The following is a 25370-nucleotide window of genomic DNA, read 5'->3' on the forward strand; positions in this document are numbered from 1 at the left end:
GGGAATAGAACATATCATCTCCAGTTCCTCTGATCTTATTTTAGTGATTTCTCGTGTTTCTTGATCGTTGTGTTCTATCTGTACAATTTGTTTTCTATTTTCTAGAAAGGATTTGAACCATGAGTATGCTGGTCCACGTATACCGGAGCCTGATAGCTTTTCAAGAAGTATATCATATATCACCTTGTCATAAGCCTTTGTCATGTCCAGCAGAATACCTAATACGTACTTTTGGTCATTTATGTATTGGAGAGCCGTTTGGATATATTTATAGACTGCCAGCGTCGTAGATCTCGCCTGCCTAAAGCCGTTTTGACTATCGTCCAGAATATTATTCCTTTCCAGAAAGTTGTATAGTCTGATACACATGGCCTTTTCAAATATTTTGGAGAATGTTGGTAGTAAAGCTATGGGTCTGTAGTTACTAGGAGTTTGCTTGTCACCTTTCTTGTGAATTGGCGTTATTAGGGATATTTTTAAGGAATCTGGAAATTTTGCCTCTAGGAAACTTTGGTTTACAAGGTATGTTAGGGGTACGGAAAGGTTTATTTAGGACAGTACCTCGAATACCAGCGTGATCTAGTTTTTTAAGAAGAATGGGTATAGAATAGTATCAAAAGCTTTAGATAAATCTAGAAATATTACTGCGGTCTTAATTTTATTTTCAAAATTGTCAATAATAGTGTTTGTTAGTCCCAAAACAGCATCCTCCGTAGAAATCCCCTTCCTAAATCCAAACTGATTTTTTGATATAAATCTATTACGGTTCAGGAAATTAATGAGTCTGTTATTGATATTTTTTTCTAGTATCTTAGATAATGAACTCAGAACCAATATTGGCCTATAATTGTTGACACGGTTTCTATCATCATTCTTGAAAATTGGATGTACAAGAGCTTTTTTAAATACTCCTGGGAAAGTGCCGGAGGAAATGAGTAAATTGGAAGAGATGTGTTAAAATTGGAGTCAAAACATGTTTAGCAGATTTAAGAACTTTGGTAGGAATACCGTCCCAACCTATAGCGCAATTATTTCTTAGCTTCGAAATTATAGAGTCATTTTTTTTTATTATCTATGCTGACTACAGCCATTGAGTCAGAGAGACAATTAGGAAATAAGGTTCGGTGAACATTTGATCCAGACTGGATACAAGCAAATTCATTATTTCTATTTAAAATGGCTGTAGCAAGGCTATTTCCAATATTAGCAAAGAAAGTATTACCATCGTTTACAGATTTTTTCGGGTTATTGTAGTCCATTTAACAATTAGCATTAGATTTATTTATATTTATTCCACTATTAATCTTAATGAAGTTCCAGGCAGCCTTGGGATTATTTTTTATTTTTTCAAATTCTTTACGCTGGTAATCTAGTTTAGTCTTTTTAAAAGTTTATTACAAAATGTTCGGTAGCGAGCATAGATTAACTTATGAATGGGATCATCAGGATAACTTTTATATTTACGGTATAGTTTGTCTCTATGACGAATGCACTTCAAAAGACCAGGAGTCATCCATGGTTTCAAAATACGTTTCCGTGTAAATTTTAATCAATAACTACGAAGTAGGTAGGTATTTAAGTCAATAACATAAAATTATATTCTTCTTTATGTATCTATTACAGTTCTTATGACAAAAATAATGAAATGTGTCGTGTATATTAAATAAATGATAGTATAATTTTCTATCACCCAACTTAGCTACCTATTTATATGACCTTATAGTCATTTGCTCTAGATCGAGTCTCTCCTATTACCTTGTTTCTAAACGGAGTGTGGAATATATGCGTGGCGGCCGCATAGGAAGATCTTCCGACCGAGCTAGGTGGTATGCTCGGTCAGGCCGAAGTCCACTTAGAAAACCTTGATAGCGCGATGCAAGAATGTTAAGCGAAGTTTGCGTGCCGCCACAGGAGTATTCTCGCGAATACTATGCAATATGCTCAGAGAATCTAGCATGTTTTTGACGTTTTGATTAGCTAACATCAAAACATTAGCCAATCAACAACGCACTTGAATTCAGAAGCTCCTATAAAAATCCTTAAAAACCCGACACAAATCATATTATTACGTGCGCTGCCTTATGTGTAGTTCTAATTATGGCACGGACGGACGTGCGTAGCTACTGGACGTAATGTGGAGGCCTAACTAGGTCGGCCACATATATCCAGAGTGGATCTCTGGTTCGTAATATCAATATTAATTCGGAATGCCCGGAACACCGTACCTAAAACTCCTAAAAGTATGCCTTTTTACACACACTCTGAAAAAACATTTTGCGGTGTGGACCTGAATTCGCGCGTGAAGGAAAATATTATGCGCTTTTAGGACATTGTTAGTAGGAATACAAAGTTCTCATGGGCGTACCGAGGGGGGGGGCTGCCCCTCCCCCCCCCCCTTACCTGGATGATGTTGACGTCCCTACCAAGTATATTATCTAGTACTTTTACTATAAAAATTACACCTAAAAATTATTAATTTTTTATTCTTTATAAACAACTAGCTTATAAAAAATCTGTTTTGCCCCCCCCTGGCCCAGAACCTGGGTACGCCCATGAAAGTTCTCCAGAATTTTTATTGAACAGCGCAGGTATTTTTATTAAAAATTACATACGTGAGACGAACGACGTTCGTGATATAATATTAAAGACGAATTTATCTGTGTATATTTTCTTCAGTATCTATTCTTTGGTATCTTAAATTTAGTTTTAATTAAAACAAGAGTCCTGTAAAGTTAGGGTCTTAGGCAATTTACGTAGTATAAAATAAATAATCGGCCAAGTGCGAGTTGGACTCGCGCACGAAGGGTTCCGTGCCGTTATAGAGCAAAACTAGGCCAAAAATTGTGTTTTTATATAGGAAATTTTTATTTTATTTTAAAATTATTCACAATTATTGAAGTAGACATACAATAAAGGCCTTCGTGAAAATATCATGTGCCTACCTGTCGCCATTACTGATATTCGGCAAAAAAGGCCGAAAAACTCACGTTTGTTGTATGGTAGCCACCCTTAAATATTAATTTTATTTTGTATTTAGTATTTGTTGTTAGAGCGGTAACCGAAATACACAATCTGTGAACATTTCAGAAGTCTAGTTATAGCGGTTCTTGAGTTACATCCTGGAGACAGACGGACGGACGGACAAACGGACAGACATCGAAGTGTTAGTAATAGAGTCCCGTTTTTACCCTTTGGGTATGGAACCCTTAAAAAACGACGCATTTTCAAATTTGGAATCAAAAATTCATTATCCTGCGAGCGGCGCGGCGTTCAGTTTGGCGCGAGATACGTGACGGCGCGGTCGCGGCAGTGTCAGTGTTGCGTGCTATAGTGTGTGTGTTTGTGCTATCAATAATGGATGGTATTTGTTTCATGCTGAAAAACTAAGGTAAGTCGTATTTTAGTAGTTATAGAATAGGTTTAGCAAAGTTTGAAGTTTGTTTTTATAAGTTTCGTAACTTTATAAACATAAGTACTTAAGTAGTTACTCAGTAACTTTGAACCCGTTTTGCGACGTGTTTGACCCAACTTAGTTCAGATATTATAATATGACAACAATCTATGAGTTTTGTAAACCATTTTTTTTTAATTTCCGCAAATTTTTCAGTAAGAAAGTTAAGCAAAAAATGTCGATAGTGCGCAAAAAAGTTTGACGCCGCGCCGTCGCTAAGTATTCTGTGAAAAGGGGAAGAAGAGTTTTTGGAAAGGTGAGCCGAAAGCAATTTTTAAAGAGATATTATCAGATATTAATTTCAGTTAACCCATCAACTCCCAAGCGGCACCCGGGTGCCGCATAACAATTGAAAATCTATTGTGTCTGCGATTCCCACGATCGAGGTAAACACTAAACAGTTAACTATGCAGCGTAGTAAAGTTTATGAAAATCGTCGCGTGTCCTTTATGAAGAACGTCTCGCATACTTATTATTATTTTTTATGTTCCTATTTACTACATAATATAGAATACTATATTTTATCGAACATAAAAAAAGGATTATAAGCTGTTGCTGGTGTCGCGTAATATAAATGACCATTTTGCTAATATTATAAAGCTCAAAAGTCAACAATCATCGGACGGAAATCATCGAAATGAATGCTTTCGCGATAATTGCCGCCTATTATTATTAAAGGGATAGCCGCACCAGGCGCGGTCGCAGCCTGAAATTTTGGAGGGGGTCCCTCACTATATTAAAAATTTATTGGCAAAAATTTCCTTTTAAGCAGCCTCTACACGTTGGCCGTTTTTGCCGAACAGAAGGGGATAGCGAGCTATAGATAGATAGATAGGACCAGAAAGAAAGACGCAAATAATTCAATCTCTTTTTTTAGTATAGCGCCGTCCTCTTCTGTTCGGCAAACACGGCCAACGTGTAGAGGCTGCTTATTATTTGGTAAGATTTTGAGATTTTTAAATTACCTAGATTGGCCCCCCCCCCCCCCCTTCGGACTGCGCCTGAGCCGCACAGGTTTGAGTGGATGATTCTTTGTTGGAAATAAAATTTCGTTTCTTTAATTCGGAGCTAACAACACGTTTTGGAACTTCCAACTTCTACTTAATGTGCCTTTGTGGCATGTGCCTACTACCTGTTCTGTGAATGATAGATAAAAAAACTTTTGTTTTACTTTATCAGTACTTTCTGGTAGAATTGCATAAAACGATGTCTCAATTTCATGGTTTTATACCTACGGCTGCGTTGGATCGAGAGAACTTGAACACTTTTGGGGAGACCTTCGCCCAGCAGTGGGACAGCAGAGGCTCTTAAAAAAATATAAAATATTATTTTATCTATAAATAAGCTTAGCAAAGATGTTTGGTATAACTTAATATAATTATGTTTTTCTTACGGATTCATCCTTGGCTTCCTCAATATTTTCACAAAATGCGTTTGTTCGAGCACGAGTTGTTCACCTATTGATATTTCATCGGCAAAAAGTAGCCATCATTGTTAGACAAGGATGTTGGAGCAGGGCTCCGAACATCTCGAGATTAAAAAGTTTTGATGAGTCAGGATCATTAATAAAACAAGGATAAGATCCAGCGTTGACAAATTAAACATTACGGACCCGAAAAATTAAAAAAGCAATTAGTGATAAAGTGACTTTATTCGTTTTAGGGCATTCACAGACCGACAGGTTTTGATTTAAAAATCGAACTTCTATAAGTCCGACTGTTGCCGCGGGATGTGTCATGTGAGCAAGAATGACATCTAAATGTGCGTTTTACAGTATTGCGATTAACACTTTACCTTAGGTAAAAAAGGTTTTTTTTTACCTTAGGTAAAAAAGCAATTCCTGTAATCACTTTGAAAGCCTCAAACTTAGCGAACTTACTAGACGAATATTAAACGTAAGAAAACGTTGTTGTTGGCACTCGACTTAGTGTTTCGTGGAGCGAGGCTTGTTTTGTTGGAGGATTTAGTAGATGTTCAGCTTGTATAGAGGCGGAGCGATAAGGCTGCCTTTTGTTACGGCATTATAAATAAACGTGTTATGAAATTCCTTGAGCAGGGCCTAACACAATATCTAATATAAAAGGAGATGTCTCCGCTCTGTCATAATAGTAGATACCTACTATACTAATATATTGTACTACTAAATAATATACAGTAGAGTTTTGGCCCTTGCAGAATACCAGTGCAGCGAGCTAGCTTGCTGCCGTCTATACCTGAGCTTGGGCCAATTTTGACTATTGTTTTGATTATTGTTTTGATTTACATGTGTTGTATGGTGACAAAATAAAAATGTACAGCTGCCCCCCACCTGCCCCTACCTGGGTACGCCTATGCTTTTACCTTTAACAGGACCTTTAATTACAGATAGGCACAATCTTTCTGAAAATTGAGGCGCTTATTGACAACTTTGTTATTACTCCTTATAATTATTATTATAATACCTTCTTATCTGATAATAGGAACAGGTAAGCTAGTTTATTGGTTTAGCCCCCAGAAACATTCTTTAAAATTTTGATGCAAATTTAAGTTTCTAAAGTGGTACTGAAAAATCAGAGTAGTTTCATTAATCGTAACTATGAATAAAACATGAGTAAGCGTCTTTTGCCGGTAATTTGAATATAAAAACGACTTCAACACTTACTTCTTAAAACTTCAAGCCTCCAACGAGCGATCGAAAATCCTTGGGAACGTGGAAAATAATTTTCACACATCGATAGTTTTCGTCTCCGGTGGGAGCAGAAACTTTATTTTTCTTTGGTACTTTATTTTACAATTCCTTTTGGTCGAACGGCAGCTGCTCTCGAAACTGAAGGTTCCGTTGATCGGAGTTATTATTAGAAGTGCAAATGTTTGAGAATTCATGTTTTATTTATGAGAAAATATGTTAATAGCGCAGAAGTTTATGCTTCAGTTGCTTGTTGATCGCGCAATTGAATATTTCTAAATAGATCAAAATATTCTGGCCGCCTAACTTTTTACTACCAAGTTGATATTAAAAACAACACTTAAGAGTTGATAAGCTGAACTCTGAAGGTATCTGTAAGGGATATTGACATAACTTTTACTGACTGAAATTTGTCGTAAACATGTTACATAATATTTTATACATGATACGGCCTTTGAGAGCAGATATTCCAGAATATCTAGTGTCTGTAAAAACAATTATATGTGTGATTTCGGACAGATAGCAGATATCCTGCAATACTATCTGTTATCAAACGCATAGTATTGCAGGATATCGCGTTGCTGTCGCAAGATTATAATAATTAAAACCTGCTGAACTACTAAAGACGATCATAGAGCTATTGTTTATATTATACGAGCTTTTTCCCGTGGCTTCGCTCGCGTTAAGAAGTATTATTATATACAAAATTTCATCCCCCATTTTAACCCCTTGGAGGTGGAATTGATCAAAATCCTTTCTTAGCGGATGCCTACGTCATAATATCTACCTGCATGCCAAATCACAGCCCGATCGGTCCAGTGGTTTGGGCTGTGCGTTGATAGATCACCATGTCAGTCAGTCACCTTTAAGTTTTATATATATAGATTTGTGTGTATGGTGATACAGCCTGATAGCTGTATTCACCATGGTGATGGTGTCATTACCCGGTGTTTGTCACGGGCCGGGCAGTGACGCCTGCATCGATCGATGCGAGGTAAACATACGTTTCCTCAATTACGAAGAGTTATTGGCCGGCTCCACAGTTTTTCACGGCAGAGGTATGAGATAGTTTTACCTCTATCTCCTTATTTTTTTAAAGAAAGGTTTAAAAGTGAGAAGGTAGAGGTATAAGAGAGTTAAGATAAAGGGTAAGAGTGGGAGGGGACAGAGGTAAAGGGCAAGAGGGGTTTAAGAGTAGAGAGGTAGGTTAGTACGTCTGATGGTAAGTGTCTAATTCCCATTGGTCTCGTAAGGGTTGATTCAGACCGCAACGCGACGCATAGATGCATTTCTAAATTTATATGGATTTAACAGATTCGCGAGACGTCTCACGCAATTGAAATCTGTCAAATCCATACAAAATGCCGCGCCGCGCCTCGCCTCGCCTCGTCGCGGTCTGAATTGACCCTTAGGGTCAATTCAGACCGCAACGTGACAAGGCGAGGCGCGACGCGACGCGACCTAAATTTGTATGGATTTGACGTACGTCGCAGTAATGTAGTACTTGTAGCTAGGTGAGTAATGTAAAGTAACCATGTAATGGAACATGAAAATGTATGCTTCTATACTAAATACTATAAGTACTTAATAATATATTAGGAGGCAATGTTTGTTTGTCATCATCTCCGTTGAACATTCTAAACATTCTCTCGCTTTTAGGTTTCATACAGTAATCAGAATTCACGACTATAAATGATCAAACGAACTTACCAAGTGAAGTTCGATCATTATTATATGAATCGCTTCATTCGAAGAAATATAATCACAAGTTCTAGGCTTTGGCACTACTACCTGATATGCTGGCAGCACTGTGAGCCAGTGTCACTGGATTTCGTCGCTGGATTAGCACTTGTCATCATATTTATAATCTATCCTATCAAACAAAAAAAAAAAATACTCTTCTATTACGTAAAACATGCGTAAAACAAACCACACACGTTTTTTAGTTTTGACTAATCGCAACGCGTTAGAGGATTTTGAATGGTTTGACATTTTATAAGAATTAAATTTTTTTACTTTATTATGCCTAGTCTGCCTTGAAACCATACTGTATTGATTTTGGACTAAAATATCGTAAGGGTAGTTACTAGTGTTAGTTAGTTAGTTACTTTTATAGTTTCTATAAAAGTAGGTACACTACTACATATTTTATTGGTCTGAACTCGTCTGTAAAGTTGTAGCGACTTTAGTTGTAGTGTCGTTGTAGTGATAAGAAGTTGTGGTGACGGTTAACAGAAGTTGATATCATTTGGGACTAATCTCAAACTGTTTCCTTTATCAGCACCCCTGACAGTGTCACAAGCTGGTCTCGTTAGCGCTTACAGAAGCGACCACTAATTACAGATACTTCCACTCCGATGCAGCGTAGTGAGGTAATCCAATCCCGCATTTTAAATCCCGCGGGTTTAGTTTGCGGGATTGGACGATTGGGATTCGTGGGATCACGAGCTTTTTGATATTCTTTTCAATTGCATTATCTAATCATGATATTATAAATAACTATTTTATGCAATAAAAAACCCTAACTGTAGACTAGGTCTTACATTTCTTATTGATATCAGGCTTTCCTTAAATTTGAGTACCTACATGTCAATTTTACTGTACCAAATAAAATAATTAGTTATTTAACCACCCAGATACTTAACCTTATGCTTAAGTTAGTACTTTTTAAGTTTCTCCTCAATAGGTTTAGAATAAGATTTATATCTCAGAACTCATAAGTACATAATATTATTATTTATTATACACTTTAACATGTACTTTTGCAAAAAATGCGACCTTTTTGAAGTTTGGAGTTATAACCATTTTAGTTTAAACGGTTATTTAAATTATATTTTTTTGCTATACTTCTATCTTTATCGTGAAGTACAATACTCCCAAATTAATAATGCGCATGGAAATCTTCGCTAATTGTCGTAATCACGGAAACACCCAAATCTATGAAACTTGCATTTTGCACCTTGTTCAAAGGAAATAGAAGTAAATATCATATAGCCGGTCCGTCAATAAGTGCTATAACTCATCGGGAAGCCATCGCGGCGTTACCATAGTAACGTCCAAGCAACGTCAGGCGCCTCTACGTCGCCGCAAAGCGCTGTTTTTCTTAAAGTTAAGTTTAAAACAGCGCTTGCAGCGACGTCTTCCGACGCTCGGGAAATACGACCGTTGCCAAAAAATTACGAAAATTTCTGTGCGCATTTATCACTTTGGGAGCACTGTACATCACTAGATCTATAGTGTCTAAACCGCTCGCTGAAGTCGCTCGAGCGGCGCTTCACGAAAATTATCGAGCGCTAAGTGTGCATTAGCTAAATTGGAGTACAACGTCGGTCTACGCTAGCTCTTCAAATTATTGCAAATGCTTTGAATAGTAATTTGGGTAGAATCTAGCAAATTATCTTGAAGTAAAAAGTTTGAATTTCAATTACATGAAATTTGAATAATAATAGAATAGTAAGTTAAAGTTAATATGTCTGATTAAATTAAGTTCAATGATAACAGAGTGTTACGTCTTGATAAAATAGTAAGTACCTGGATGACCGACTCGGTCGCTTCGCTCGGGAGCTTCGCTCGGTATAGCAAACACTCATTGACTTCGTGTTACTTAAAAACGCCATCTACTGGTCGTTAAAACAATTAGTTGCCAACAAAATAGTATTATTATTCGCCAATAGATGTCAGGAAGAGTCATATTTTTCAGTTTATCGATTATCGATAAAACACGAATAAAAAGACATTTTCTGAAAGTGATTCCTAGCTAGATCGATTTATCGCCCCCGAAACCGCCTATATACTAAATTCGAGCCGATTCCGAGATTCCAATATATATATATACAAGAATTGCTCGTTTAAAGATATAAGATAAGAACGTAGCCTATCGCAAAACCCGTATTCAACATTATATCATAAGGAAAAATTTACACCCTTTTTTAAAGTCGGTTAATTACCTCGTCAAATGTCCTATCAAGTGCTCGAATGTGATATTTTGAAATTCATAGCGTCCAATATTCGGGAAGCTTTATTGCGAGTCTCCCACATGATTTCCCTAGGGTTCGGCCGGAGATAATTTTCCGGGCATTTTGTCCTTATTTACAACAGATGTTATGGCCACTCTACTGGGAATAGAGGACATAATATTTGGAGCACAGATTCCAGCCTTCGGAACGATTAGGCAGATATCAAGTGAGGACTAAATTGGCGCAGTCTTTTGACGCGATAGTCGAATATAAAAAGTCAAAGGTTGTAATGCAAATGTTTTTGGGTTAGCGGTGAGTTTAAGGAAACGATTCGCATTATACTAGCTAGATAATTTATTCTGTGTTACAAGCGAATAGTGCTGTAAAATGTGATAGTAAATATATTTTTCCAAAGGTATAAACTATTTTGAAACTATTGAAACTATTATGAAAATTCCCACAGTATCGCGCTACCACGGCGGTGGTAAGTGAAAATGAATTGTGTTCATTCAATCCGCAATAATTGTTCATCAAATAATATAAGTAACTAGCTGTTGCCTGCGACTTCGTCCGCGTTAGCATAGTAGATCACATCGGAAGTATTATTTATTGTACAAAAATATTCAATGTACAGAATTTACTTTCCTACGATTTTATTATATATAGATGTTCCGCGCGGCGTTACTTGCGTAGTTTAGGAATTTCACGCAACCGTACATTTTTCCGCAAAAAATAGCCTTTGTCCCTTCACGTGGTCTATTCTTCATGTTTGCCAAATAACATAAAAATTGCTCCAGTAGTTATTAAGATAATAAGCAATTTCAAATAATTTCACTCCGTTTTTTCCACATTTTCCCTCTATTTCTTTGCTCTTATTAGTCTTAGCGTGATAAAATATAGCCTATAGCCTTCCTTGATAAATGAGCTATCTAACACTGAAATAATTTTTCAAATCGGACCAGTAGTTCCTGAGATTAGCGCGTTCAAATAAGCCCTTTCATATAATTTACCACGTTTTTTCCACATTTTCCTCTATTTCTTAGCTCTTATTAGTCTTAGCGAGATAAAATACAGCCTAAAGCCTTTTTAGATAAATAGGCTATCTAAAACTGAAACAGTTTTTCAAATCGGACTAGTAGTTTCTGAGATTAGCGCGTTCAAATAAGCCCTTTCATATAATTTCCCCCGTTTTTTTCCACATTTTCCTCAAAGTATTCGCTAGTATTAGTCTTAGCTTAATAAAATATAGCCCATAACCTTCCTCAATTAATGGGCTATCTAACTTTGAAAGAATTTTTCAAATTGGACCAGTAGTTCCTGAGATTAGCGCGTTCAAATAAGTCCTTTCATATAATTTCCCCCGTTTTTTCCACATTTTCCTCAAAGTATTCGCTAGTATTAGTCTTAGCTTAATAAAATATAGCCCATAACCTTCCTCAATTAATGGGCTATCTAACTTTGAAAGAATTTTTAAAATCGGACCAGTAGTTTCTGAGATTAGTGCGTTCAAACAAACAAACAAACTCTGCAGAATTATAATATTATAGTATAGATAAGGTGCTAGATGTTTTTTTAAGTTCTTTACGGTACAATTTCTCCGGATAAAAGTTATTCTATGTTAAACAAGTTATTCCTTTTTAGAATAAAATTAACTCCATCACAAAGGTAGCGTTTCAAGCGAGAATAAGTAACAAACAGTCACACTTTCACATTATAACGTTACTAATAAGCCACAGATATGCTTTATTGCACAGGAACCGTACATTTTTTGTCCTATGTCCTTTCCCCACGAATATTCATCGAAATCGATTCAGCTGCTAAAGCTTAAATGAAACAGAGAGACATGCAGAAAGAAAATCTTTCGCATATATAATATACGAGCTTTTGCCCGCGGCTTCGCTCGCGTTAAGAAGTATTATTATACACAAACTTTCATCCCCTATTTGAACCCCTTGGGGTTGGAATTTATCAAAATCCTTTCTTAGCGGATGCCTACGTCATAACATCTACCTGCATGCCAAATTTCAGCCCGATCCGTCCAGTGGTTTGGGCTGTGCGTTGATAGATCACTATGTCAATCAGTCAGTCACCTTTGAGTTTTATCTTAATATATATATTTCTTGTGTGCGTGTGTATGTGACTGAACTCCTCCTAAACGACTGCACCAATTTTGATGAAATTTTTTGTGTGTGTTCGTGGAGATTCGAGAATGGTTTAGATTTACAGTTTGGTCTACTGGAAAATGTTTTTTCAATTAATTTCTTATTTATAAGGAGTTGTTGATTTTGGAATATTTTACATTAGATCCGGCGGACGGCGCTATCATCGCATTCAATATTATTCTATTTCAATTTTAGTTTGTCCTGACAGATGGTGCTACGATTAATTTGAAAAAAATTTTGTTATTCAATTCATGTGCTGATTAAAATATTAAATAAATAACACATAGGCTACAATTTTAACCGACTTTCAAAATGGGGGAGGTGTTATGTTCGTTTTCTTATATTCAACGATTACTCCGCCGTTTGTTAACCGATTTTCAAAATTTTTCTTTTGGTATATAGGGTATCATCCCAATTTGGTATTATATTCAGAAAAGTGGTGATCTGATGAAGGATCCATAAGTAATCGAGGGAACTCCTCAAAACTTATAGGGAAACATATGGTGACTTCGGTTTCATGAGAAGTATTCTAAGCATATGCTACCAACAAGTAAGATTTTGCACCGAGATATACCTGGTATACCGTGGTTCGGAAGGTGCTGAGAGAATTCCTGATTCTTTATAGATACAAGTTTGGGAGTTTCGGCGTTGTTTTAAGAACAGAAAGCATATGCTACTATGCAAATTACATTCTTCATCATCATCATCATCATCATCACTACCATATTATACCATTTCATAGTCTTTTAGATCGAGACTCGAGTTTGTCAAGCGATAATTTAAAAAAATCTATATCTACCTAATATTATAAACCTGAAGAGTATGTTTGCTTGAACGCGTCAATCTCAGAAACTACATTCGATTCGGTCCGATTTAAAAACTTATCTCAGTGTTAGATAGATCATTTATCGAGTAAGACTCATCATTTATCGAGAAGGTTATATTATATTATTACTCTAAGACTAATACGACAGAAGAAACTCAGGAAAATGTGGGAAAAACGGGGGAAATATTTTTTATGGGAAAATGTACCTACGGATTCTGTAAAATTTCTAATTTACGCGGGCGAAGCCGCGCGGGACATCTAGTATATATATAGATTTAGTATGTACATTATGGATTTTCTGTTTGACACACTTCGCTAAAGTCAATTTAACCGAAACTAAAGCTGAGACGTGAAGCTCAGCAAAGGTTCTCCCCAGCGTCGAATTTTGTCACCTCGCACTAGAGAAGGTTCTTGATGGAGCCGCAGGGAGTATCTAGATACTCCCTGCGGCTGTGTAGTGATAGAATCGCACTCCAAGGCGCTATTATTTGATGGAAAATATTAGAGAGTATTTTTCATAAATTAATATTTTTTATATTACAGATGTTTTATACGAGACTCCGATGTTGTATGTTTGATTGTTGATGTGCTAGAATACTTTGATAGCGCAATGCAAGTGACGTTCCCCTTAAGACAAGAGGAAGTGATATGGACTAGTCGGGGTAATATCCAGAAGTCTTGTCGCTTTCGTCGCCTGTCAGCAGCCTGTCTGCAGAGTTGCAGTGCAGTACCAGTGAGTCGGATTTATGCCGTGCGAAGGCAATGCTGAGTACAGACCAGAGATATGCTCTGCTTGCTGACCGGTCGGTGTATTGTGATAATACAACCATAGTTGATAGCCACCGAGCTTTACTGCAACAACAAAAATACAATAATGTAGTGACGCAATCGACCATAATATCGAGCGCCGATAACAGATATCGCTGATATTTCATTAACTAAGTGCACTCACATGATAGCGTATATTTACTGAACTAGGCCGTAGGGGCTACTATGCGTACGACATAATCAAGGAAGTACATAAAATTGGGTTATTTCGCTCATTAATAACATGCATGCTGTAATTTGTCAAAGTACTTACGATTGGGCTTAGCGGAAGTATCACCTATCAACGCATCTATTTTACAACAAAAAAGTTGCAACACTAACAAAAATCGCGTTGTTTGATTTTGTTGACGAAACTTATCATGTTATGTTTGACTGCGCGCTATTATTTTCCTATGATCACATGTAATTCCAGTTTTAGGCCTTCTATAAATTTAATCCAGATCTGTTATAGTAGGTCTATATATCATGTTGTGTGTCTCTTTATTTGTTTTTTGATAACGTACGTAAAGTGCTGTTACCACTTTAACAAGCTTTATTGTAATACAAATCTGTGGACGTCCTTAGACGATTATTTTCAATTAAAAAAAGTTTGGAAGTCAGTGTCGGTCACGAAACCTCAATAAACTGACCCTACAATACATTCTGAAGCGGCCTTAACTGAACCCTAACTGAAACCTGATGTTATGTCAAAGCCATCGAAAGCACAAAATAATAATATAATAAATATATAATATATGTCTCATTAATAAAAACATTTACACTTCCGCTAATTCATTTTGCTGTCTATGTCTGAGACGTTGGAAAGCCACTTAACACATAAAGACACGGCATATAAGTTCAAACTGAATAATATTTTGATTACTAAGAGATTTTATTTTATTTGTTGAGTGTATTTGTGAAATGTAGTTTGCAATGGATTTATAATTAGCCTGTGATGTACCAAAACTAGCAACTGCAAAAAAATATCGGGGTATATAATATTATAGCGTATTTCTACGACGACGTCGAATATTAATGCAATATCTAGACAGCTTCGTAATCATCACACATTTATGTAAATTTTATTTTTTATCACCATGACTGCAAAGTTGATTACATAACTGGTAATCATGGTTATATGTTTACCAGAATCTGATGGTAAATTTTGACAGCAGATTTTCAAAAAATATCCTTGATCACTGGATAAATTTTTATATTTGCATGTTTCACACACAGCCGCTAAAGAAAAAAAAGGATCAAAATGTTTTATTCCAATTACCCCGGTATCGCTGGGGTATCAATTTATTTTCTCACTTTTTGCCATCAGATTCCGGTAGATCTATACAAATCATAGCTCAACTTACACAGGACCTTGCCAATTTAGGGACCTATCAGACAGTCGCGCGGTCAAGCGTTCAAGCAGTTAGTTTTGCGTTCTTTGTGTTGTGTTACGTAATATAAAGATACTCACACAGGGGGCGTTCTGACTGTGTCATAATTCCTCCTGTGTGACTGACTGCTCGAACGCAGAACGCTTGAACGCGTGACTGCTCTCTGTCTGATAGGCCCCTTAGTAATGAAGAATTCAAAGCTCAGTTTTATAAGAGTTTACGATCCAATCGACGATCGATCGATCGAGCGTTGCTTCACTACTTGTTTATTTAAACATTCAAAGTAACTTTCACGTCATATTACTTTAAATACCTTCTGAAAAGTAGGCAACTATGAAATGGAAATAGAAGGTGAATAATAAAATAAATAATCCTTCATGTACTATGAAATGGAAAAACAAAATAGTGACAAAGTATTACAAAAGTTTTATTAAATCAACAGAAAGAAAAGTGAAAAACTGTATCCAGTTATTCCATCTCATCTACTACAGTATGCCGTATGTCGTTTTCATAAAGGTTCTGTCACAGGCAAAATAACTCTGAATGAACCGACCTTTCTTCGCTGGACGAGACCCATTAGTACCTTGCATTACGCCGGACAAACTACAAAATATGGTTATATTAAATATATTAAAAGTTGGGACGAGCAGGGTCGTATTCATATGCAAATTGTATTTAGTAGATGGAGGTAATCAGATGGAAACGAACCCCTTTACTTCCATCCCGCTGACTTACTTCTGAAGCCTGTATTTAGAATTTATTCGTATAAGAACAAATCTTTGTAATTGACTTTGAGGTGGTCTGGCAGTGAAAAGGAACTGTCATAAATATCAGGCAATGTACCTATGGGAAATTCCCTTTTTTCTCAATAAAGATTGAAAAAAAAGTATCAGGCAGTAGAAGATGAGTTTGTACTTTATCGAAGGTTAAGTAGACCTTCAGAATTGGGTTCCTCCAAAAGTAATCGCGACCGAAACTCTATAGTTGCTGGTCATTCTTACCTCTGTAAGGGTCATATACATTATACAATCAAACTTTCAGCTTTTATAATATTATGACGAAAGTCTGGCTGTCGCTGACTCTTGGGTTATAAACATCCATATATTTTATGCACTATTATAAAAATTAATGACCGATAGGTAGATGGATGATGGACCTACGTTAATTGGTTGCGTAATCTTAAATCTAGCTAACTTCTAACATGAAAGTATTATAACTTGACCAAATAACGCAGGTCCGCCATCTGCATATGAATAAATTTCTGTGAAAGTACATACAAGCTTACTCGTAATATAACTGTGTGATAACTGTAGTACAGTTATACAACATACAGTGACATGTGATATAAATCTAAATCTATGATGGCGGTCACCGGGTTTCAGCACAAAGGGAAAGAATATTGGAGTCCCGGCAGACATCTATCTAACTGCCAAATTGAATACAAAAGATTTTTGTGACATTTGTGTTCGTGAGAAGATCCCGGTTTGGTTATATTTGATCACGTACCAGCCAAAATTATTTGCCTTAACTTCACCGTACTCTAACAAAAATCAATATATTACACAATTAATTTACCACTCATAATAAAAACGTTAAACAATAAATAAGCTACACAATGTCTTTGTTTTTCAAGTGAAAGTGAAAGTACTGACGTGGATTATTTAGACGTGGGAGAGCCATGCTTCGGCACGAATGGGCCGGCTCGACCGGAGAAATACCACGTTCTCCCAGAAAATCGGCGTGAAACAGCGCTTGCGCTCACTCACTCGGCGAAAAACATTTCGCCGAGTGACTGAGTTTACCGGAGGCCCAATCCCCTACCCTATTCCCTTCCCTACCCTCCCCTATTCCCTTCCCCATTCCCTTCCCTCCCCTATTCCCTTCCCTTCCCAACCCTACCCTCCCCTATTACCCTATTCCCTCTTAAAAGGCCGGCAACGCACCTGCAGCGCTTCTGATGCTGCGAGTGTCCATGGGCGACGGAAGTTGCTTTCCATCAGGTGACCCGTTTGCTCGTTTGCCCCCTTATTTCATAAAAAAACAGTAAATATGTGAATATGACGTCACAATAATTATGTCATCAGGTTCATTGACTTAGGGAAATGGACAGATACATACCCGTATAACATTATTGACCTTTCACTACAAAAAGAGACATCGATCGTGCGGGAATTATACAAGGTGTTACAAAACAAAGTGGTGTGTATGAATCCCCTTATAGTTGAATGTGAAAGGAGTTACTTTCTTTTTAACTTTTGTATGGGCAAATTCATCACGCTGGACTGGGGCGCCTGCCCTTATAAGTCACAAAAGATTGCTCTTTCAGCGCTCCTTAACAGTGAACTTTATGTAAGGGTCACATACACACTTTAAAGTATTATCACTTTCTTTTGTTACACCCTGTATATCTCTGACTTAGAGGTCTATAGTAGTTTCTAATAAAGGCAAAGACATTTTTTGAAGTCAAACTTCAAACTTCAATGATTGTTCGTGCCTCATTTAATATACATTGCGATAGTTACCTAGACGAAAAGCGTGTGTTTGTTCCTGTGAATACAAAACGTATTGAGAAGTTTAGAAATAACTTAACTTTCAACTTAAGTTCACATTTTCAATTATTATTGGGTGAGTCAAATAGTTCAGATGAAACATTTAACAAATTGTTTAAGATGATAAGAACCCAATTTAATACTGTATTCACTCCTAGAACGGTTAGAAACAGCCATAATAATAATAATAATTTTACAGTATGGGCAACTACAGGAATTAAAATAAGCAGGCAAAGATTATATGAATTATATGATAAATTCAAAACATAATGTAAAAAACTATTCAAAGATTTTTAAAAAAGTTTGTAAAGCCGCTAAGGCTATTCACATTAGGATTATTCCTAATGTGAATAGTAGCAGTTTTAATTTTATTTTTCGAATTTTTAATTTTATAATTAAAAATTCGAAAAATAAAATTAAAACTACTTGAAAAGTAATAGCTGGAGAGACTGGAAATGTCACCCGTCGTAGCTCCGATTTTGAACTTTATTTTGAAAATAAAAAGATTACCAATGATCATGAGGTTGCGACGGTCTTTGAAAAATTTTTTGCTGACATTCCGGTCTCAACTACAAAAAATTTAAACTCCTCACTTGCAGCTGCTAAAAAACTACTCAGAGATAATGTAAAGGAATGTAATAAAAAAAAAACATTGTACCAAATTGGAGTGAAACCTAATTTGGTACCATGTTCACAAAAGTGGTGACCTGATGATGGGATCCATGATTAATCGAGGGAACTCCTCTAAATTTATATGGAAACATATAGTGATTTTGGTTTTATAAGAAGCATCCTAAGCATATGCTACTAAAACGCAAGATTTTGCACCGATTTTCCGCCGTATACTATGGTTCCGAAAATACTAAGAGCACTCCGGATTCCTTATAAATACAAGTTCGCTGGTTTAGGCGCTGTTTTAAGAACTGAAAGCATATGCTACTATGCAAATTAAATTCATCATCATCATTATCATTACCACGTCAGGGTCACCAATGTCACCGAAATTAAACATAACAAATTCCGCCTTAACTCCAGAGGGTAAGGCACACAATTGACATTACTTTGAGATGTAAGCTGCTTCGATAATACAAGTAAGTACATACATGTCTCCGAGGGATATACGTGGGAGAGCCATGCTTCGGCACGAATGGGCCGGCTCGACCGGAGAAATACCACGTTCTCACAGAAAACCGGCGTGTTGATGAAACATTGATTAAACGCTTGTATATTATTTTACAAGCTCTATCTTCTGGAATGATGATCGATCCCGAAAAATTTGAAGTTTATGCCTTAGAAACTGCGCGAATTAATGTAAGTAACTATGATTGGTACTACATGCCATCCTCCGTGCACAAATTACTTATACACGGAGAAAACGTGATCAAACATTTTTCTGTTCTTCCTATTGGGCAACTGTCGGAAGATGCACAAGAGTCGTGCAATAAAGACTACAGAAATATGCGCCTGCGCCATGCCAGAAAATGTATGTATAGCTATGTATGTATGTACAAATGAAGACGTATTTAAAACGCTTCTATATACTTCAGATCCATACATTTTAAGGTTAAGAAAACCTTATGTGAGAAATGTGAAGGATCTTGATGAAGAGGCACCAAGTCTTTTGAAGGTGGTACCTGAAGGTGATCCGGAAGTAATTTTAGTTAGAAATAGCGAGGATAATAACAATTAGATATAACATTAAGTAACTAAAACCTAGTTATATTATAAAACCAATAATATTATAAGATTTGTCTAATCTGAGATTAATAGTTCGGTGTGAGGTATAGATAGGTACTATACGATTTTATAATTTTATGTATGTTATTATGCTTGTGTGATAAGTAAAATTTGTTTAAGTTTTCTTAATTTTACTCATATTAGTACTTATTTATAAAAAAACCGGCCAAGTGCGAGTCGGACTCGCGCACCGAGGGTTCCGACAGCTTAAAGGGATTATAGACCTGAGTATTTGGTATGAATTTCAATTTAATACCTCTACGCGTTTATGAGGAAATGGGTAGTAAGTTTAAAATTATTAAAAAAAAATATATTATGTGATGTAACTAAAAATTTATGGTTTTCGTAATTTTTCCTTTATCTATGCTATAAGACGTTGCTAAGTACCAAATTTCAAGATTCTGAGTTCACGGGAAGCACCCTGTAGGTTTTGATTCCCTTGCAAGTGTCGAAAATTTGCGGCATAAACGGCTGTATCTTTTGATTGCGTTGGCTTAGAAGTTTGATTTTTTCACAGCTTCAAGGGACAGTAGACCTGAGTAATTGATATAAATTTCAGCTTCATACCTCCACGCGTTCCTGAGAAAAAGGGTCTTGACAGACGGACGGACGGACAGACGGACAACAAAGTGATCCTATAAGGGTTCCGTTTTTTCCTTTTGAGGTACGGAACCCTAAAAATAAACATAAATACTACCCGTATTACTTTTTTCTCTTTTCTTTTTTTTTTAACCTAAAATAAATATGTATACATTGAAAAAAAAATTACAAAAATTGATTATTTTTAAAATCTTTGTATACATGTGCCAAATCTCAATACAATACGATGAAAAACCTTAAAGTTACAGATTTTTGATCCGATACGGACCCAAATTTTCCACTGTGCGACGGCGCGTTCCATGTATAGATTTATATGGATAAGCCGACTAGTACTTCGAGGCCTGTCCATATAAATCTAATTCTAATATTTTCTTTCAATTCCTCATTCTTCTAATCTACATTGGAGCATTAGAACACACACACACGTCTTACACTTTCCTGCCCGTAAATTTACTTAGCTAAGTTAGTTGTACTCTTCTGTTAATTTCCTGTCTAAATCTCTAAGTATTTGGTGCTAATACACGGGTGTCCCGTTTTATGTAACATAATATAACATTGTACGAACACGACTTACCACTTAGATGAGCTTGTATAATCCCCTAATACTCTCGTACTCACATCTTTTAATTTCATCTTATTATTATTTTCCGCAATTTTAGGCAAAAAGTTTTGGCATAATATTTTGAGGTAGGTAGAAATATATCTATGGTTTCAAAATATTTGTTTAGTTAATAGCAACAATTACAATAAACATTTTAATTATTATGAAATATAATTTTAGAAATCTACTCACAATATTAGTGCAACATAGAAAAGTACGTAAATATCATACATTTGCAGTAGAATAATTTAGTCGTGTTCTTGAAACTAAACTCGCTCAACATAATGAAAAGTTTAACGCATTTGCGACCTATCTGATACTGCACAGTTCTGCAACTTAAAGCTATTAAAATCACGCTATTTAGACGGTTAATTAGTAAGAAGATGTTCTACTAAAAATTATACTGTAGTCAGGGAATTCAAGTTTAAGATCACCGTGCACTTTTTAATTGGTTTGTCGTAGCGGCCTACGCGGCGTAGCACTCCGTAGCACGGCGTAGCACTCTACGAACAATCGAAACTTGAGTGTGCACTGTAACTTTTTGTTGTTTCTGTTATAGTTGTATTGATGTTTGTTGTAATATTTTTGTTTTAGAACTCAAGTTGGATGCTTGTTAATTTTACAAGTACCTATAGACTGCAGTATTGCATTATACTTTGTACCTATACTACCAGAAATGTATTTAGTTTTCAGCACCTATTTTGATTTCACTTAATGTTTTTCATGCTATTAAATTATTCTGATTTTATATTCCAATTGTAACTTGTCTGCGTCACCGGTTATGATAGGTACATGATCAGTAAAATACCCGTAAAATGACAATTTTGTTCGATACCCTTAAAAAGTTTATTACGGGGCTTAGATCGAGGGACAAATGGTCTATATGCTCGGAATATTGATAGTAGGGACCCTGGGCCTGATTCTTGTCCATCGACGCGGGAGAGTCATGCTTTGGTACGAATGGGCCGGCTCGACCGCAGAAATACCACGGGCTCACAGAAAACAGGCATGAAACAGCGCTTGCGCTGTGTTTCGCCGAGTGAGTCAGTTTACCAGAGGCCTAACCCCCTACCCTATTTCCTTTTCTACCCTCTCCTACCCTATAACCCTATTCTCTCTTAATAGGCCGGCAACGCACGTCCATCGGCGACGGTAGTTGCTTTCCATCAGGTGACCGTTTGCTCGTTTGCCCCCTTATTTTATAAATAAAAAATCGATTGACACTTCGATTGGAGGCTGGCACTTCAGCACGTGATGATAATTCACGCACGAGTGATAGAGTTTGCAATAGAAGTGGTATTCGAACAAAAATCGAGACCATGGTAGTAAGGGGGACCTAATACCTACTTTAAAACTTTACAAATTAAATATATTTTTCGAATCGAAAATTTTCTAAATGGAATTATTTGTTTCAATTTGAGTAAATTCTGAAAGATTCTTAAGATCTTATCAATAATTAAAACTCCAACTTGATGAACGCTTCTCATTGTCTAACCTCTGGGAAATATGGAGATGGTAAAAGCTTTATTGCAACGAATAAACTAGTGACACTTTCAAAACAAATAAATTGTTTACTCGAATCTATAAAACAGAATAGAAAAAAGTTAAATTGTTTTTGTACTTTAGCAAAATTGTCTTTCTTTAGCAAAATTGTTTTGCCATATAAATTATTAAGGGTGAACAACCCTTATTACTTAGGGGTATGAGAAATGTATGTTGGCCGATTCTCAGACCTACTCAACATGCTCACAAAATTTCATGAGAATCGGTCAAGCCGTTTCGGAGGAGAACGGGAACGAACATTGTGACACGAGAATTTTATATAAAAGAAAATCGCGCCGCAACCATTTAGTCTGCAACAAAAACTATTTTATTTTGAGGTAAGTGTCTCTATCTAATTTATATACTACGAGCTTTTGCCCGCGGCTTCGCTCGCGTTAAGAAGAATTATTATTTACAAACTTTCATCCCCTATTTTAACCCCTTGGGGTTGGAATTACATAATATCTACCTGCATGCCAAATTTCAGCCCGATCGGTCCAGTGGTTTAGGCTGTGCGTTGACAGATCACCATGTCAGTCAGTCACCTTTGAGTTTTATATATATAGATAACATCGCGTCGCAACCATTTGGTCTGCAACCAAAAATTTTATTTTCAATTTTGAGGTAAGTGTCTCTATCCAATTTACTACTACTAGCTGTGCCCACAAACTACAGTGGCAAACGTTGTTTTGCCGTATAACGTTTTTCGATGTTCGCCTATATTATTTTATTGAAGTGACTTAGGAGGAGTCCACACCGCCGTTTTTCCATACAAACGTTGTCCCCTGTTTCCTCCCTGGATAATATTTACCGTTAGAGTTATGATTTTTTTCCTGAATATCTAGGGACACTATCAGCTTGTCCCTATGTTTTCTTTTTTTTTCATAATTTTATTATAAAAAAAGATAAGAACGTCCAAAAACCCAAAAAAATGGCCAGAATTTCCTCTATGTTCAAACACCCAGAAAACAAAACTGGCTAAAATGTACAAAAAAAAAAACAATTCTTAATGAAAAAAGTAAGTACTTAAATCGGTTAAGTTTTGGAGAAGGGATCAGCGGACAATTACTAATCGAAGATTTTTTGTTCTTTTATTAGAACTTTTGTCGTATTGTCTCTATCGCGCTCTGCGGTGGGCGAGTTGAGATTGGTGAGACAGCAATACATTTTCAAATACCTATTTTCAATTTCTGTCGCCCCTGGTGTATCCTCTTAATAAGTATTTCACCATGGCAACGTCCATCGCTATCCCGTCACACAAACAATGGTCGCCGTCAGTCTCGAGTGTAATAATTTACCATTATTTATTTAACAAATGCACTTATCAATATAAAAAGTAGATGTTGTTCGATTCTCAACCCTAGCCGATATGCTCGCTAAGATTTACGAAAATCGGTCGAGCCGTTTCAGAGGAGTTTAACCACACACCCCGTGACACGAAAATTTTATACATATATTAGACATAAACACTGTTGCATTTAGAAAATCAGTATCTAGATGTCTCAAGAGAAAAGGATTGTAGGAGATGTCTCAAGAGAAGGGATCACGATTGTCTAGTATCGTCGACGGTAGGATCTCTGGAGGCTGTGTTTACCTCTGTCAGACGTCAGTTGTCACTGAGGTTTTGAGATAATTCGTGGGATGGGAATGGATGTGAAACTGACTTCTATCTATACTAATATTATAAATGCGAAAGTGTATCTGTCTATCTGTATGTTAATTGTTACTTCTTCACGCCCCAACCGCTGAAGCGATTTTGCTGTTGGTATGGGGATACTTTTTAATCTGGAAAAATGTACGGTTCCTGCGCGATATATGCATTTTGGCGTAACGGAGTTGCGAGTGGCATTTAGTTCATGATATAGCAAGGAAGTACGCAAAAATCGTTGAAATTTCTCGCATCGTCTTTTGTAGTACATAAAATAGTTTCTTTACGAAAATAAGATTTCTTTGGACGAACTAGATAATTCTAACACGACAATTCTCTCACGGTGACCCCCGGGACCCGAAGGCTGTTCAATCGTAGAAACCCTAGCCAATAAATTTGCCACTCGCCAAAAGCCAGCGTAAACCAAATTTTCGCCGAACAAAATGACCCGACAGTTTTTTCCCCGAGCGTAACGGCTGCAGACTTCTCCGTCATTTCATCTTTTCTTGGACCTACGTGATTGAGGTCAAATAATGCGTATTGTGTAGGGTTGTCGATCAAAATAAATATTTTATTTTCATCGCGCTATAAAAGTAATGATTTATTAGGTTAACACGAATATTGTTCATAGTTTTAGTCACTTACGGATGTAGCCGCGAAGAACTTTAAATTTCTTACCGCCGGAAATGCCTCCGCGATGTTGGTCTGCCTGTTTCGATCATTTAAACATACATCGCATCACGTTGTTACGTTGCAATGTAAACTGACGCTTAATTTTTAATGTAATACATAAACCAAAGCCAAGATTTAACATTATGCCTTTTGGCAACCCTAACCCCAAACGCAAAAGAAAGATAATTGAAAAAGTTTCTGGGCTGCCAATGCGATTTAAGCGGTATCCGTTGATCCAATAGTAATATTTTATCGCGTGATTGAGCATCGCAATAATTATTACAATATATTCGTTGTGTGGGTTTTCGATAACAGATAATTTTGATCATTAATTGATAACGAAATATAATGTTTTTTCTTTGTATTGGAAAATTCGAGTTCTAGTATTTTTATAAATGAAATTTAATTCTTCGGAATTATTTTCATATTATTATTATCATAACTAAGTGTTAAATTCATATTATACATGTAACACATTTCACTTAATGGTTGGGCTTATATTTATTTTTGAACCCATTTACAGTAAAGTCTATTTATAGTATGTAGGTTATATCTCAAGGGATCACGAATATCTGCTAATTAATTAGTGTAAAAAGTAATAAAACTATCCAATACCATAAACGAAATATTTTTTGTAAAAGTTACATTTTTATAGGGCATTAATTAGGTACACTCAAAATTGGTCCTCTAAAGTCAAACACGGCACTTATTAATTGTGAACCAGGTATTTCGTGCCCAGGGGCTGAGACTAGCAGAGATCAAT

The 25370-nt window shown here is 36.3% G+C and overlaps 1 protein-coding gene across 2 annotated transcripts in view; it reads left to right on the top strand.

Moving 5' to 3' along the window:
- The first annotated feature begins 3294 nt into the window (after nucleotides 1–3294).
- LOC121726749 (synaptotagmin-7) overlaps nucleotides 3295–25370 on the top strand; it is a 393458-nt gene continuing 371382 nt past the window's right edge. For both annotated transcript variants that reach the window (XM_042114226.1, XM_042114224.1), the window contains exon 1: nucleotides 3295–3388. The gene's annotated coding sequence lies outside the window, so the exon portion shown is untranslated. The remainder of the gene's footprint in view (nucleotides 3389–25370) is intronic.

This window comes from Aricia agestis, chromosome 5, assembly GCF_905147365.1.
Source record: "Aricia agestis chromosome 5, ilAriAges1.1, whole genome shotgun sequence".
NCBI lineage: Eukaryota > Metazoa > Arthropoda > Insecta > Lepidoptera > Lycaenidae > Aricia > Aricia agestis.